This window comes from Meriones unguiculatus, chromosome 3 (genome assembly GCF_030254825.1).
Source record: "Meriones unguiculatus strain TT.TT164.6M chromosome 3, Bangor_MerUng_6.1, whole genome shotgun sequence".
NCBI classification, from domain to species: Eukaryota; Metazoa; Chordata; class Mammalia; order Rodentia; family Muridae; genus Meriones; species Meriones unguiculatus.
In genome coordinates this window covers 178463495-178481830 of record NC_083351.1, presented here as the reverse complement: position 1 = coordinate 178481830, position 18336 = coordinate 178463495, and the positions used below count along the sequence as shown (strand labels likewise).

The 18336-nt window shown below is 43.1% G+C and overlaps 1 protein-coding gene and 1 non-coding gene across 7 annotated transcripts in view; one reads left to right on the top strand and one right to left on the bottom strand.

Annotated features, from left to right (window-relative positions):
* Positions 1-18336, top strand: part of Evi5 (ecotropic viral integration site 5) — a 146007-nt gene that overhangs the window by 7480 nt on the left and 120191 nt on the right. The gene's annotated exons all lie outside the window — the stretch shown is intronic.
* Positions 11033-11162, bottom strand: LOC132653322 (small Cajal body-specific RNA 4). Its single transcript, XR_009591091.1, has one exon. It is a non-coding gene; the product is annotated as a small Cajal body-specific RNA 4 (non-coding RNA).

Below are 18336 nucleotides of genomic sequence, written 5' to 3'. Positions count from 1 at the left end.
TTAATGTATGCCGGGCATGGCGACACATGCCTGTGATCCCAGCACCCAGGGCGACAGAGGGAGGCAGATTGCTGTGAGTTTGAGGCCAGCCTGGTCTACGGAGTGAGTCTGGTACAGGCAAGGCCACACAGGGAAACCCTGTCTTGAAACATCCCCTACAAGCAAGCAAGCAAGCAAGCAAGCAAGCAAACAACAATTCTGTAACAGGATGGGAAAGATGGAAGAAAAGTCACCAAAATTTGACAGTGAGATGATGATGTTCTGTTCTGTGGGGTCTGGATTCTGCTGAGTCCTGGAGTTCAGCTTCCAGACAGTTCCATTTTTCTCAGGGGCACCCTTAAGGTGAGTCCCCAGTACGCTAAGCTAAGCCGGGATGTGGGAAAGGTTTTCCACTGAGTGTCACAGTAATATCTTTTGGCATAAGCTCGCCTGTGGCGATGGAAGCTGGTGTTCCAAAGCCTATGGTGATACCAAAGTGTTACAGCTGCTGTGCGGAGCATGGCAGAGATACAGGCCAAAGCCCATTCCTGGTTGGCCTGCAGCCAAGACATGGGTCTTGAAGTAAGAAAGCTCGGACCTTTATTCTTGTGAAATCAAGGGCAATATAAACCCTGGGCAGAGGGAGGGATTTCGAGGGTGAATGGGGTCAGGGAGTCAGGGATACTCAAATGGTTCTATTACAAGAAAGAATATACAGTACTTAATTATACTATGGGGCAGTAGGGGTGGGGTGGGGGACAGGATCTCCAGGTACAATTGAAGGTCACTGCTGGACTAAGATCCTTTTTAGAGCGGGTCATTTTTAGGAGTTGCTAGATACTTGCTGGGTTATCAGGGAAGGGTCTGGCCTGTAATCTGCCCTGAGGGCTATGTGACCTTGGGTCACCCAGATCAGAGAGACTTCCAGAACCTCCCTCTCCTCCCCCCACCAAGAAAAGGGGGCTCTATCATCATAGACCAAGCTCAATTAAATGGCTATGAAGAGGTGATCCAGGAGAGCCCCACAAGATGACAGAAACTTGAAGTTGAGGATGGATTTTTACATTAAAAATTATTATTTGCATGTTGTATGTATATGATGTATGTGGGCATGTGTGTGCCATGGATGTAGAAGAGCTATGTGAATTCTATGTTGTTCTACCTGTTTATGGTTTTGTAAGACCTGGGGTCTCACAACTCAGGAGTTCAATCGCACCCTTCCCAGAAACTCCCCCAGACCAAGACTCGTTGCAAAAGCAAGAGGTTTATTAACCATTGTACAACGGGGTCACCCCTGCTGGTCAGCAAAGAGTGGCACCGGGAGACAAAGGCCTTTAGGTTTTTAAAAGAAAAATTGCGGGAGATTTGAAGTTCTAGTTTTGGCAATTTAGGATTGGATGAGGAAGCTATAAAGTAAGATAATTGGTTAGTCTTAGGTGCTCAAGCTTGGCCAGTTCTGCCAAGTGTGGATGCAGCTGCAATTGAAGGTGGGGTGGTTAGCTCATCCTTGAAGATAAGGGGCTGCGGACTTTTGGCTGGAGGTCAAAAGCTACTCAGAAGAAGTCTAGGTTTGTTGCTAAGAAACGCTATCGCAAGGACAAGGATCTGGTCCTTCTTTTGCTGAGTGAAGGTCATTGCTTGCTTGCCCCTCTTTTTATATCTGTCCTCACAGATAGGGTCACATTTCTTCACTCTCTGGAAAGGTACTAAGAGGCTTTAGCTTAACCTGGACCTAAAACTCAAAACTATAGGCTTTAGAGGACATATAGGTTACAAAGTTAGCCTAACCCTTTCAGTTTCAGGAACTGAACTCAGGTCCAGGCATGCAGCAAGCACTTTCACCCACTGTTGGATATTTACTTTGAATTCCTGTGATAAAAACAAAATTAGAGACTTTCAACGTGTTTGCTATTTTGAAAATGTGAAGCTGAGTGCTGTGACGCACACCTGTAATCTCAGCACTCAGGGAGGCAGAGGCAGGCGGATCCCTGTGAGATGGAGGCCAGCCTGTCTACAAAGCGAGTCCAGGATAGCCAAGGCTACACAGAGAAACCCTGTCACAAAATACCATAAAAAAAAAAAAAAAAAGAAAAGAAAAGAATATGGGGGATCTGTTGCACTGGTTAAAAAGTTAGAGAGGTTGTCAAGTAGCCAGCGCATTTGTATGTCACACACAAGGCTACAACCGTGAGTTAGGACATGTGATCAAATCCAGGAAAACCAGGAAGGTGGGGAGTCTTGGTGAGCTACATTTGTCTACATGGACAGAATTCCTTGTTCACAAGACGTACACGCTGAGGGGACACTCCGTTGATATGTGCGTGTTTCTAAGCAGGAGTAGGACGTTTTTAGTTTTGTTTTTCAGGACAGGCTTTCCTGTGTAGCAGTGGCTGTCCTGGATCTAACTATGTAGACCAGGCTGGTGTCCAACTCTCAAAGATCTGTCAGCCACTGTCTCGTAAGCGATGGGATAAAAAAGGTGTGCGCCTTCATTGCCGGAGGGAAGATGACTTTTTAAAGAATAATTTAGTGTGTGTTTGATTTTTATTAAGGCTTTCTGAAACTAGTCAATAATCCCAATAAAAGAAATATGTCTAGTGAATTAAAAGTTTTACAGCCGCATTACCCGCGTTACCAAAGCCTATCCCACAAAAGCTGGGAATCCACAGCACACTGCCTACAGCAGCTCAGAGGCGGGAGAGTCCTTGGTCTAGCCCTCTTCCAGGCGTCAGGGTTGGTGTCTGCTTTTTTCCAGGCAGCTCCTCTGGTCTTTCTTAGCCTTCATTTCAGCTTGGCTTACCTGAGAATGACTCTCCACAGTCTTTATTCTTTACTTTGGAGTGATTCTGGCCCAGTTTCAGGGACTTCCTGAAGTTACTTTGAATTGTTATGTCTTACGGAGCTACCCTGAAGGGCGGAAAGTTTCAATCTCAGAGGCAACTGCTACACAGTTGTGTTGTCCAGGCTGTCCCCAAACTCCTGGGCTTAAGCACACCTCCTGACCTTAGAATCTAAAGTAGCTGAGGCCACATGCACAGAGCTAAATGTCTGACTAACTTAAGTTTATTTTATTACTGTCATAGTTTATGTGTATTGGCGTTTGAGCTGCTTGTGTCTGTGTGCTCTGTGTGTCTGGTGTCCTCAGAGGACGGAAAGGAGTATCCCATGACCTGCCTTGTGGGTGCTGGGTATTGATTCAGAGTGTTCTACAAGAGGAGTCTGTGATCTTAACTGCTGAGCCATCTCTCCATCTTTCCCCTTGACTACATTTTCTTGAGACAAAAGTATGTATTGTGAAATGCACAGACTTTAACTCTACAGCAGGGGTTATGTGTGTCAATGAGATTTCCTCCCATGAAGTTCTTTAGTTAACCCTATTAATTTTTTTATGGATTTTTTTTTTGTTGGTGGTTATTGTTCTTGACCTTTACATAAACAGACAATACAGTGTATGTGTATTTTTTTTGTGTGTGTATGTTTGTGTATCAGTATAATATACCACAATTTGTCCATTCTCTCATTTGCAATTTTGAGTCAAGTTGCAGTCACCATTTGAGTACAGGTACTGTAAACATTTTTTATCTTATATAAATAACTAGGGATGGAATTAACTGAATCATAGGACAGATATTCTTATTTTTTTGATACTGCTCCCCCTGCACTTAGTGTGGCCCAGGCTGACCTCAGGTGGAGATGGTCCTGCCTAGCTTCTGAGTGCTGGGGGGTCACAGGCCTCCACAGCAGTGTTCAACTGGAGAGGGCAGTGCCCAGTGATCCGCCAGTGCTAATGACCTTCTCACACCCTGACCTGAAGGCTGCCTGAGTGACAAGTCAAACATGAATTTTACATTATGTCACATTTGGGTACAGAGGTTAAAATAGGGAGAACAGAAAGCAAAGTAATGCTTCTGAAAATTGATGTATTCTGTTACAAAGAATAGTAGAGAAAACCAGTGGCATGAAATCATTACATCTTCATAGGCTTTCGTAGCTGAGAATACAGTCATTAACATAATGAGCACAATGGAGTAAAAAGGAAAAGTGAAGGGAAACATTTTGCTTGTAACTCGTGATTTGGATACAAGGAAGTAGATAACTCTGGGCATGTGTGTGGTGATGAGAGAGCAGACACCTGGGGACTTTGCCGAATCGTCGGCTGCAGTCCCACAAACCCAAGTCTTGTAGCCCAGTTAGATTATTTAGAATTGAATGTTCCTGTTAGCTTTGGTAAAAATGCCTTGCATAGGGCTGAAGAGATGGCTCGTTTGCTAAGAGCACTTGCTCTTCCAGAGGACCTGAGTTTAGTTTCTAGGCCCCCAAAGTGGGAAAGTTTCCTTTGCACACAACGTCAGGATTGGCTTCTTGTTTTCTTGGTGCTGGAGATGAGCACACGAGACATGCGTCACTGCTGAGCTGTGCCTTTAGCTTCAGACGCTAACTTCACAGTGAGAAGGTGTGAACCATGTCGTTGCATGCTACAGGACTTATATTTAATGTGAAACATTAACAGAAAAGCTTTTTCATTATTCACCATTTCATACTAGTATTGTTATACCAGTCTAGGGGGGAAAGTTGAGTATAGTTCACTGTTGGCTCTTTTCAAAGAAGTTCAGAATTTCCATGTGGGATGTAGATAATCTCGTTTTCCAAAATAATGTCCACCTCAGTATTTTCATTGAATTTTCTAAATAGGTATCAGTGGGATGGAATTCTCAGGGCATGGCAGGTTTTTGCTTTTATATCTTATAATTTTAGCTTACCTTCTTATCTGTGATTGATTGATCTTTTAAGATTGACCTTAGGGCTCCTTCTAGTATGGCTGCAGCGTTGATTAGCTAGAGCATCTGCTTCAGAGCTTGCGTCTCGGGGAGGATTAATAAGATGTGAGTGCGAAGTCTTGTGCCAGGACGTGTGCGCAGTGATGCCAGTGGACACGTGTGGAGGCAGCAGCTAGCCGCGTTCAGTTTTGCTTCTCTGAACTTTAGCTGTCACAGGGATGTCTAAGGACAGGAGTTTTAAGCACTATTGCCACCATTTCTTTCTTTCTTCTCCATGATTTCTATGGATTTTTATATTTTTATTTATTTATTGTCTACTACATCCAGGGCTTATTGTGTTTTTACTTCACACTTCTCAAAAAGTTGTTAACATACACAAATGAGACACATACTTTCTGCCCAGGGCTGTGCTCGCTAGTCTAAATAACAACACTGGAACCCTGTATGACTTAAATTTCTTTTGTTTTTTGTTCTTGAGATTGGACCTAGATGTATGCTCTACATAGAACGGTACCCTTCGGCCCTGGAAGATACAGTTTTAAATTCTTCCGTGTGCATATGTACAGGCTGTTTTCAAACTTACATTCTCAGCCTGTAATGACAATAAATAAATGCAAATGGGACAAAACCGGCCCCTCCATTCCATTTATTGATGGTGCTTCTCACATACGTGGTGTTTATAGAATTTTTTGTAACTTTTAAGCGACATTTGTTTATTTAACGTGCGCTGTGCCGCACGCAGCGGAGGTGGGGACTGCTTGCAGGGGTTGTCTCTCCTTCCACCCTCTGGTCCTGGCTTGGCAGGCGGGCCGGCAACTGCCTTTACTTGCCGACACAGATCTGCAGGTCAGCACATCGTCTTAGGTCATCTGAAAAAACCTGAATGAAGCCAGGAAAGTAGGCAGTGACTGTAATCATAGTATTTGAGAAGCTGAGGCAGAAGGATTGCTCTAAGTTTAAGGCAAGACTAAGCCACATTGGAAATTTGTGGCTAGCCTGGCCTAAGAACAAGACCCTGTCTTAAGGAAACAAAAGCTTGAAAGAAGGTAGGTGATACGTATGTATTCCGCTTAAATCCAGTCTCGAGCGTGTATGTGTGCATGCTCATGTATGTCAACTCTGTTTACTTGAATATCAAGGTTTTTTATTGTCTTTTTTTCTTGATTTTTTGAGAGAGGGTCTCTCCATGTAGCCCTGGTTGTTCTGGACTCACTCTGTAGATCCATCTGCTTTTCAAGTGCCGGGGTTAAAGGCGTGCACTGTCACTGCCCAGTGATTATCAAGCTTTTTTCAGAGTCTTCAACACCCTGAAGGGACATAAGTGTGTACAGGTAGAAAGGACTGGCTGTATGGACGGGACATTTGTGCTCTAGGGGGAGCTCTGTGCCCTGTGACCTGTGCAGTTGTCAGAGGTACAGCCTAATGGCCCGAGCGAGCGGGCTTTCCTGCATCCCTCACCTGCCGTTCTGCTTAAGTCCTGAAAACAAAGGCACAAAATAGTCATCTCAGACTTCAAATATCAGTGCTTCAAAACATAATGTAGGCAGTCCAGGCGCCTGCAGCATCACTGCGGGTTCCTTCTTGAACTTTGTTGTCTTGTGTATACCAGGTACTGTGGGAGGTTTATGGAGGACTCCTTTTCACGCTCCTTTTTCAGGCGTGCTGCTCACCTCAAGTTACCTCATCATGTGATGGTCATTCTGGTATTTTTACCTTTCTTTTTAAGTGTGTATGTTTAAACTTTTATGTGAGTGGATGGGTGTTTTGCCTGCAGTATGTCTGTGTACTACCTTTGTGCCTGACACCTGTGGAGGGAAAAAGATTGCTTTGGTCTCTCTGGAACTGCATTTACAAATGCTTCTGACTTGCCATATTGGTGCTGAGAATTGAATCTGGGAACTGTGGAAGCACTGTCAGCGCTCCTAGTCATCATCCTAAGGACTTAAGGTTAGAAACAAAGATATCTCGACACGTTGAAAGATTCTACAAAAATAATGTTCCCCGTGTGTGAAAATAATATGTATATATTTGTCCAAGTAAATTTGGAACAATTAAGAGTGCAAATAAAACTGAAACTTAAAGTCAAAAACTTAAATTCCATTGAGCTGTTGTAATTGTGCTTAGCAGTTTGTGCTAGAGCAAACTGTAAGAAGTCAGTTTGGTATGCCATTGTTCGTAGAGCATTCTTCCTAAGAACCAGAAGCAGGAAGGGCCTGCCTGCCCACCAGCAGACGAGCATGCACAGAAGATAGAGGATGTGTGCATGAATGTATTATCCTGCCACAGAAAGAAACATGGTGCTGGACAAAGAGCTGGATAAGAAGGGAAAACAATGTATAATTTATGTATATGCACTATCTAGAATAGACTTTCTTAGTCAGGAAGTAGATTAATAGATTACCCAGGGATGAGGGAAAGGACCCAGGAAATACACCAGGTTGTCTGCAAGTACCTTTACTGCTGTGCCATTTCATTGCCATATAGATATTTTAACACACATGCACACAGGCACACATACACCCCCTTTACTGCTGCGTCATTGTTATACATATTTCATTGTTATACAGATATTTTAACATGTACACACATTTGCATATATATTTTAAGTTATTTCTATATATTTAATATATATATACACACACACTTATATATATTTAAAAATAAAATTTGTATCCTTTAAGGACTTGAGACTAGTTTATAATTTTACTTCTGACTGAGGCTAAAAATCTCCCATATATATATATTGTTTTGTTTTGTTTCAAGACAGGGTTTCTCTGTGTAGCCTTGGCTGTCCTGGACTCTGTTTGTAGACCAGTAGACCAGGCTGGCTTTGAAATCACAGAGATCCACTTGCCTCTGCTTCCCTGAGTGCTGGGATTAAAGGCATGTACTACCTCACCCAGCTTATTTATATTCTTTATTAGTTATTTTTCTCATTTCTGTGAGAAAATACCAGACTAAAGTCACATATCATTCCTAGTTATAAAGTGGAGACTGACAAATGCAGTGCTTGGCTTGGTTGTTTTTTTTTTTTTTTATATCTTGTCCAAGACCTCAGACCATGGAATGGTATCACCCAGTCTCCCCACCTCTGTTAACCAACCCTAGACAGTCCTTTGAATGCACTCCTAGTTAAGCACAGGTGCTAGTCTAAGCACAGGTGCACAAAGACACTTATCTCCTGGGTGATCTCAGATCCTGTCAGGTTGACAGAATTGACCATTACACATGCATAAAGTTCTGTGATTGTAATTGGGTACTGTGCTCTGATTTACCCTCTGTCTCCCATTGCCATTCCCCACTGATTGACTGTGATAAACTGCTGCTTTTCTGGGTTAACATTTCATTGTGAGCAGTTTCTGAGTTAACCTATGTACATATGTAAGTGTGCTCGTGTGTGTAGTTGATTAGATAGTAGTACCAAATAGTTATATTAGCATGTATGCTTTGATTGAGCAGTAATATCTTTGACAATACTGATTTACTGTAGGTAAAACATTTTATTTTAGTGAAATATCTCAGAGTGGTGGCTGGTAGTGCATTCCTATAGTCCAGCCCTGGGGAAAAGGAAGGATGGGGTGGGGGTCAGTTTGGGCTAGGTGAGATTGTCCTAAACAAAAGAAATCAAAACAAAGCAGCAGTCAAAGTGCATTTGTAACCATAGTCTCCCTTTTCCTTTAGATACAACATTATTATACCTACGGTATGTGTGTTACATCTAATAAGTGTATGCATGTCAGTTTTAAAATTGCCTTATGTCTGTGACTGTTGCTGGAGTGTGTACCTGGTGCCAGTGGAGGCAGAGGAGGAACTGGAGCTACAGACAGTTATGAGCTGTGTGACAGTATAATTGTTAGGACAGTTGTGACAATGTGTGAGCTGGACTCAGGTCCTCTAGAAGAACAGCAAGGCCATCCCCAGCTACGCTTCAAGTTTTCTTTTTTTTAATGTAACCTACAATCATCACCTGTCAGGTTAGCCAGCCGCGAAGGTGGCTCCTCACATCTGTGTTGACATTTCGTGTCTGTGGACAGTGAACAGGACCCGCGTGTGTAACCTCTGGAATACTGACACAGTAGCATTGCCTGATGAGGTCAGCCGCACAACTCCTCCATCCTCTGCTTTGTTCTTTCTGGGAAAGGCTAGATACTGTGATGATCCTGAGCAGTCTTAGGGGGGTCTTCCTGGCTGGGAACTTGAGGCTTTGCCAGAAGCCTGTGAAGGAGCTTTTTAAAAAAGCAGATCTTCCAGCTGCAGTCGCTTCCAGAGAATTGTCACTGGCCAAGATCTTCTCTGTAACTTCTGAGGCTCTAAATAAGAAACGCCCAGTCAGACTGCACCCCAGATTGCTAGCAGAAGAAAATGTAAGGTGGAAGAAGTTTAACCCGGTAAGATAGTAGGTTTGGGGAGCATGCTCATAGAGCCTTTGAACTTGGCTTGCAGATTACTTTCAAAGGTGGCTAGGATAGTGTCTGGCACTTGTCAGACCGCAGACTGGGAATTCCAAAGCTGGACTCCTTACTGAGTCACGTTCCCTCCCCAATGTTCAAACCAAACCCACACGTCTTCTCTCTTCAGTGCAGGGCTGGGCCGACTGGGGTGCGAGGCAGGTGTCTCCCATCAAGTTTCAGCTCCGGCTTCTGCCCTTATTTGAAAGCACACGTAGGAGCTGCAGTAGGGAAGGAATGAAAATTATTGTCCAGTCATTGAACAGTTGCTATTTGTTTCTATGCTTCATTACTAGTGAGGTCCTTGATAGGAGTCTAAGTTCTACATTTCTTAGAGGTCAGGCTGTATACCTAGGTGGAGTTAAATACGTGTTTAGTGAAATTATTCTAGTGGAGGCTGAGTGGGCAAAGGCATTTGGTGCCAAGCCTGAGCTCTATCTCTGGGACAAGGAATAAGGAACGAACTGACTCCTTCAACTTGTCTTCTGACTTTTATGTGCGTGCTGTGACGCATGTGTACCTCCTGTCCCTCACTGTACTTTAAAATGTAAAGAAAACAATTTAGAAGGGTTATTAATTAAATCTCAGAAGCTGCCCTCTCAAGCTTGGTACTTGAGTCGTTGTTAGATAGCTATAAAGATGACCCTTCCTGTTATGTCCAGAAAAAAATGCATTCTAAGCCACTCACAGCTCTGGAGTATGACACTGACTTGGAGTCCCTGGGTGTAGGATGTGTTGTTATTCTCTGGGACCAGGTGGGAGAAATACCTACCTGTGTCTCTTCTCTTGAGATGGGATCTTGTGTGGCTTGAACTCTCCATCTAGCCCGAGGATGACTGTTTCTGTTGCCTCCAGAAACCCTTGTACGTAACAGAAAATAGTGGTTCTTCTAGTTTTGGGAAGTGGCGGCACCACCAGTTGCTCAGGTCGGGGTAGATTTTACCTTTGGGTTGCCCTTCCTTATTCTGTGGGTCTGTCTTATCAGAAAGTCGTTTTGCAGTAGTGTCTTACATCTGTTTATCTCTGTTGTCCTCTCACTAGCCTAAATCATGCTGTAATAGTCGTCTGCTCTTTCTACTGCCTGGTCTTGCCCTCTGTACATACAGCTGATAGAGATTATCTTTCATAAAGCAGATTGAGAGCATCCTCATGTTTACACCTTTAGTGGTTTCCAGCTACATTCAGATTCCTTCCTTATGCCGACTTCATGGTTTGATCTCTGACAACATTTCCAGTTCTCTCCTACATTTCCCTTCAGTCTAGTATGCTCTAGCCTTCCGGGTCTGTAAGCTGGGCTTTTCAGTACGGAGGCCAGGCGTAACTGGTAAGCTGTTGAGTGCTTCATCTGTGGTTGGTGTGAATTGAGATTGTGGGTAAGTGTGAGATACATGTTGACTCTGACGTTGGCATTAAAGAATGTTATGCATGTACTCATTTACCTAGTTAAATAGTGTTTGACTATATTAAGTCAAATGAAATGTTTTTACTTTATAAAACTGTAGTTGCCAGAAAAATTTAAGTAGTTATAATATATTAAATATTTATAACAGTAACAGTTATAACAATAAATAATTTTTAATAGTTACAATTCTTAAATTGTGTCGCACCTCACATTTATTTATTTAGTTAGTTTTGGTTTTTCGAGACAGGGTTTCTCTCTGTAGCCTTGGCTGTTCTGGACTCACTTTGTAGACCAGGTGGCTTCAAACTCCATTTGTCTGTCTGTCTGTCTATCTATCTATCTATCTATCTATCTATTTACATTGTTGACTCAGCATATTCACATCTCTTCAATTTATGTTCAGTTAATTTTAAAAAAATAGCTGGACATGTTGGGTAGAGTTCAGTCATCCTTGTGGTCTTCTCTGGTGAGGGCTGCTCTCTCCACTCCTTTGTTTAGGAGGAGTGGATCAGCAAAGTCTTGCTTCATCAGACTTGGCCTTCTTGGTCCTCCAGTTTATTTGATTTTTTTGAGACAGGGTTTCTCTGTGTAGTCTTGGCTGTTCTGGTACTCACTCTGTAGATCAGGCTGGCCTCGAACTCAGAGATCCGCCTCTCTGAATCCCGAGCGCTGGAACTAAAGGTATGTACTACCATTCCTGGTTCTAGGACTGCTGTTCAACCCATAAAATTAAAAGAAAATTATTCATGTATGAGTATTTTGTGTACAAACCGGAAGAGGGCATCAGATCTCATTATAGATGGTTGTGAGCCACCATGTGGGTGCTGGGAATTGAACTCAGGACCTCTGGAAAAGCAGCCAGTGCTCTTAACTGCTGAGCCATCTTTCCAGCCCCAACCATCAAATTTTTTATTTCCTCAAAGCTTTTGCATATGCTGATTTTAAAAGTTTTTTGGCCGGGTTCTTTGTACAGTTGTCTTCTTCCTGCTCATTTTGTAGTCCCGAGCTTTGCTGTCCTTTGAGAGGTGGTGCTAACCACCCTTCAGGTCCTGAGGTTGTGGCTCATGCTCTGTTTCTCCTTGTGTTTGTTGCCTCGCTTTTGGTCTGCTTTTTTGACTGGCTCTGAAAGGAACATACCTGTTTTGCTTATGACTTCACTTTCAGTTAGGGTTTTACTTGTTATTGCTGTGTATTGACGCAGGCATGTGTGTGTCATGGCAGCTGTAGAAAGGTTAGAGGACAGCACATGGCAGGCAGTTCTCGCCTATGAGTGCTAGGGATTGAACTCAGCTGTTCAGGCGTGGCATCACGCCCACCTTGCCTTCCCTACGTTTTCAGTGATCCTTCACAGTAGATCCTACATAAAATTTTTCAGGTATTTTAGAAGGCTCAGATCTATGTATATAACACACACATATATATACATATATGAATTATTGACTGTAAAGGACCGAGCTTTTTCATAGAAATGCTATTTATATGGAGAGAAGCTTAAAAAATTGGTCATATGCCCAAGTAGAAATTAAATCAGTTCAGCCTGCATTTCAGTGTGTTCTGCAAACCCTGTGCTTCATTGTTTACATGCTGTTACTGTAATAAGCTGCCTTGGTCGTGGTATCTCTTCACAGCAAATAGAAAAGTAACTAAGACATGTTGGTACCAGGGACTGGGGATTGCTGTGAGGCCTGACGGTGCTGCTTATAGGAGGGAAGTGGACTTAGTAAGCGAGGCTTCATGAGCCGTTCTGGTAGGAGCGCAGGAGGCCATAGTGTGAAGAGCAACCCTGGCTGTGTATGGAGGCCCAGATCAAGAGACTAAAGGGAGGGCAATATTAGAGACTGTTTGTGTTACCTTTTGGCAGAGAATGTGGTTGTTTTCTGTCTTTGTCCAAAAATGTTTGCTAGAGTCTAAATTAAAGAGTTTTACACCGGTGGTTCTTAAGCCATGGGTCATGACCCTTTGTCGGTTGAATGACCCTTTCGCAGGGTTGCCTAAGCTGCTCCTGCATACCAGATACTTACGTTAGGATTCACAGCAGTAGTACAGTCACAGGGAGGAAGTTGCAGTGAGAAGATAATTTTAGAGTTGGGGCTCAGCACAGCATGAAGAACTGCATTAAAGGGCTGCACAGGTTTCAAGACAACCTGTGTCTCGTGGTTATTAGTAATCTTATGCTGATCTGCAATGAAAAAAGCATTCTGAGCCAGAGAGAGAGAGAGAGAGAGAGAGAGAAACAAAGAAAAAAGAAATAAAATCAGAGTTTGAGGAGAGCAAGAGCAGAGAAGATATAATGTTAGTGCCAAGTCTTGATGCTCAAAGAGCTAAGGAAAGTGGAGAGAGAGGCGCGTCCTTGGGCTGAGACCCCACACAGGCAATCCCGCAGTCTGTGGAAAGAAAGAGGTTTAAGGAATTATCCACTCCTAAAGAGCAGCAATGAAGGAAAGTTTATAAGACTGTAATTCAGGGTAGGGTCCAGATTCCAGTTCAAGTAGGAAGAAGAACTGGAGAGGGTGGCCCCTAGTTCTGGATTAGGGCTTCAAGAATACGGGATAGAGCTGTGGCACACACCTGTAATTCCAGCACTCAGGGAGGCAGAGTCAGGGGATCTCTGAGTTCAAGGCCAGCCTAGGCTACAGAGCAAGCCCAGGACAGCTAGGGCTACACAGAGAAACCCTGTCTTGAAAAAACAAACAAACAAACAAACTAACTAACCAAACAAATAATAAAACAAATGAAACAGGGTGAAGGCTGTGGAGTCGTCCTTCACAGGCAAGGCCTGTCGTGCAGGCCTTGTGAAGGCCAGGGAGGCATTGTGTTAAGCTGTCCAAGTGAAGCCTGCATTGAGCTGGAGTCCCCTGAGCTGCTGGGATGCAGGAGCCAGGGGACATTTGCAGGGAGAGCTGCATAAAGGAAGTGGAACTGTCCGAAGACAAGAGAGCTAGAGGTGAGAGATTGGAGAGCCATCTGAGCCTGTTGACCTCAGACAGGAGTTTGTTTTTCAGTCTTGCTTTGGTCCAGTGTTCCTGCATTATGTCCCTTTTATCCCTTTTGGAATGGTAATGTATGCTCTGTGCAGTTGCATGTTGGAAGTATGTAATTGGCTTTTTGAATTTACAGTTAAGCTATTGCCTTGAGTCTCAGACAGTGCTTTGGTCATTGGACTTTAAATGGTGTTGAGTCTGTGAAAGAACTGTGGGACTTTTGAAATCGGATTAAATGCATTTTGCACTTTGCTATGGCTACAAGCCCATGGGGACTAGAGAATATGGTGGTTTGAGTGAGAATAGTTTCTGTAGGCTCATATATTTGGATGTCTGTTGCTGTGAAGAGACACCTGTTCAAGGCGACTCTTACACAGGAATTCATTTAATTGGGGGCTTGTTTACAGTTTAGAGGCTTAATGAGTTACCGTCATGGCGGGGACCGTGGTGGCCTGTAGGCTGGCATGACGCTGGAGAAGTAGCTGAGAGCTTTACATCTTGGTCCTTGAGCAGCAGGTGGGGACAGTGGGCCCAGAGTGGGCTTTTGAAACCTCAAAGCCCACCCCTTCAACACACATTTTCCAACAAGGACACCCCTACTCTAACCAGGACGTACTTCCAAAACTATCCCAGTAGTCTACCAACTGGGAACCAGCACACAAATACATGAGCTCTTTCCCTTTCCCTCTTCCCTCTCTTCTTCTCCCCCCCCCCACCTCTTTCCTCCCTGCTTTGGATCTGATGCAAGCTCTTAGCGGCTGCTCCAGCATTGTGCCCGCCTGCCTGCCTGCCTGCCTGCTGTTATGCTTCCCACCATGATGGTCATGGACTCACCCTCTGAGACTATAAGCAACCCTCCAATTGAATGCTTTCTTCTATAAGTTGCCTTGGTCATGGTGTCTTCTTCAGGGCAAAATAGAACAGTGAGGAAGGCAACTGGGGAAGAGAATGGTTATGTTTAAGCAAAGGGATTTTATTCAGCCATAAAGAAGAATATAATCGTACTGTCTCCAGGAAAATGGTTGATCATCATGTTAAGTAACAGGCCATTCTCAAAGAGATCTAGGCATGCTGGTGCACACCTTTAATCAGCATTTGGGAGGCAAAGACAGGAGCTTCTCTGAGCTTTGAAGCCAGCCTGCTTTACATTGTTTCAGGAGAGCCAGAGCTACATAGACTGTCTTAAACAACAAACAAAACAAAAAATCCTCACCTCTTAGAACCCTAAATCTCTTTTCTCATTTGGAATCTGAGGAGGAAGACAAACTAAAATGGAAGCGGCAAATGAGGAGAAAGGATGTCTTATGAAGGGAGGCTGGAGAGATGGCTCAGCAGTTAAGAGCACTTGTTGCTCCTGCAGAGGACCTGGCTTTAGTTCTCCGTGACCACACGCTCGCTCACCGTTACATTACTTTAGTTTTAGGGATCTGACACCCCCTTTCCTGACCTGTGGGCACAAGGTACACACTTGTGGTATACACGCAGGCAAAACATGCATACAAATAAAATCAATATTAAGAAATTTAAAAAGGTCTTAGAGGATACGATCACGGTGCACATACGTGTATGTCTGTTACAGTAAACCCTCTGTGCAGTTTGTCTTTGCTAATTAAGAACAGTTGTACCACACCAGATCCTACATTCTAGGAAACAGGATGGGGAGAGAAGAGAAGCTAAAAATTTCAAAGCAGATTAACAACAAAAAAATAACAGGATAATTATAGCATGAAGAGTAATTTGTTTTGTTTTGTTTTGTTTTGTTTTTCAAGACAGGGTTTTTCTGTGTAGCCTTGGCTGTCCTGGAACTCACTCTGTAAACCAGGCTGTCCTCGAACTCACAGAGATCCGCTTGTCTCTGCCTCCCAAGTGCTGGGATAAAGGGCATGCATCACACCTGCCCTGCGCGGAGAGTAATTTTATTATACATGGAATTGTAATCTAAGAGCAAAGCTAAAAACCTCGTGCTGCTTCTGGCCTACTTACATGTTTGTAGTCTCAGCACTTAGAAAGCAGAAGTGGAGGATGACATGTTTCAGGATATAGGGGGCTACATAGTGGGACCCTGACTGTCTTAGGGTTTCTGTTGTTAGGATAAAACACTATGACCCAAACCAAACCAAACCAAACAAAAAACAAGTTGAGCTGAAAAGGTTTATTTGGTTTATTTATTTATATACTTCCAGGTTGCTGTTCATCATCAAAAGAAGTCAGAACAGGAACCCTAACAGGATAGGGACCTGGAGCAGGAGCTGATGCAGAGACCATGGAGGGCTACTGCTTCCTGGCTTGCTCAGCCTGCTTTCTTACAGAACCCAGGACCATCAGCCCAGGGATGGCACTGTCCACAATGGATTGGGTTCTCCCTCATCAATCACTAATTCAGAAAAGGCCTTACAGGTAGATCTTATGGAGGCATTTTCTCAGTTGAGGCTTCTTCCTTTCAGATGACTCGCGTTTGTGCGCTAAGTTGACACAAGCCCAGCCAGTACACGGACGAGAACACATCCCACACATGCCTGCCACTCACCCACAAGGACCAGGGTTCGGATCCTTGTATCCTGCCAGAATGAGTCTGGTGGCACGCAGCTATAGTTCTAGCATGGGTAGGAGGGGCTGGGTGGGAACGGAGATGGTCCCCTGGAGCTTGCGGACTTGCCAGTATGAACACTAGGTGCGCTCTGGGTTCAGGGTTAGACGCTGCCTCAGAATAAGATGGAGAGTGATAGAAAACCCAGCATCAGCCTCTGGCCCCAGTGTGCGTGCACGCGTGTGTGCATACACACCTGTGCTTGTGAAAACAGTGTGTACCAACACATACACACAGTTCTAGGGTCCAAAATACAGCAGAGCAGCATCTCTGAGGACAGTGCTTGGTGGTATTTGCATTTATTTTTTGGGGGGAGGATTGTTTTACGCATGTTTATTTGTAATTTTTTATATGTTAGTTTTTTTGTTTGTTTTTTTAGTTTTTGAAATTAAAACATAATTATCTTGTGTTCACTCTTTGGTTTCTTTCCTTTGATCATTCCCATGGGCTCCCCTTGCTTTCTCTTGAATTTATAGCTTCTATTTCTTTAATTGTTGTTTTGTCTCTCTGTGTGTGTACTTAAATATATAAACACAATCTGTTCAGCCTGTAGAAAGTTTCTTGTATCATATGACTTAAGGGCTGACCTCTGTGTAGTGCCCAGCCCCAACTGATATATAACTTCTGTACCTAAGGCTCAAGGATTATAGTGAAAGAGAGCAGAAAGATTATAAGAACCAGAGGAACAGGGAATTTGTTATCAAATTTTATTTCCTAGAAGTCTCTTCAGCATTGCTGCCTAAAAAAGACCTGAACAAGGATGACACCTACAGACATACTAATATGAAAGAGGGAAAATTTGTAGGGCCTTAGCCCTAAAGGTAGAACCACAGGCAACTCTTAAGTCTCAAGAAGTCCCTGAAAATGACTAGATTCAAATGGTCTGTCTCTCTTCATTTCCCCCAAGGTTACATAAACAGTAAGAACTCCTGAGGAGAACAGACTAGCCTGCTGTCTGGAAGAGGCTCACACCTGCCTGAAGGAGATATTCTCTGACTTGTTGAGCTCTCTGCAAGTAGTGCAATGAACTCCAGGGTTCCAGCTTTTGGTGATGTAGCTGCCTTTGAGTTGCTCCTGCCCCTGCCCTCTTTCTATACTCTCGTGGATAACTCTAATAAACTCATTGGTTTACCAGATTGGACTTTGGTGGTTGTATCATTACTCTGGTCTTGTGATTGGTCCCTCTTGAGATGATATGTGTTAGTATTGAGTATCACATGAAAGTAGTTTATAACTCCCTGATTATTCACTTGAAGCAGTGGTTTTCAACCTGCCTAATGCTTTGACCTGTTAGCAGCTCATGTTGTGGTGACCCCAGCCATAAAATTATTTTCAATGCTGTGTCATAACTGATGTTGCTGTTATGAATTGTAAATATCCATAGTTTCCAGTGATCTTAGATGACCCCTGTAAAAAGATCGTTCAGTCTATAAAGGGGTCATGACCCACAGTTGAGAACCACTGACATAAAGTATGATTCAGTGACTTTTAGTAAGTTTGTGCATACATGCAACTACTATCATCAACAATTAAAATCTCATCACCTCAGCGTTGAGATTAGAACACTCTGTAACAGGCTAGCTGCTGCTCCTCTGTTCCTCCTGTCAGCTCTCCCTCAGCAGTCTACTTTCTGTCTATAGATACGTCGATAGTGGACATTTCATTCAGAGTCACAATATGCATTCTCTCTCGATTTTACTTCTTTCACCTAGTCACGTTTTCTGGATTAACCCACATTCTGCCATATATTTGTGTTTCATTCTTTTAATGACTGTGAACTAATTTTCTGCATTTAATTTAATTAGGATTTGTTTGCCACTGACCTAAGAGCTTTTATCCTTTTCTTTATTTTGGCCTATTTTAATAATTGGTCTTAGTGAAAATAGAAATAATTACAACAGAATCTTCAATTTATTTTTTATATTAAAGATAAGATTTGTGATTTCCACAAAGTAGCCTACTTTTTAAGCAAAAGGCTTCTTGGCATTACTTTAGCGTGGTACTTAAAATGCCATTTTGATAACAGTGAAGTACTCGTGTAGTTTAACTTTGTATTGAAGGTATATTTGTATTCTAGCTCTGAATTAGAAATCAGTAACTTTCCTGTTTTAAAATGTTGAAAAAAAGATTTAAAAAAATGTGTATCGGTGTTTTCTTCCCA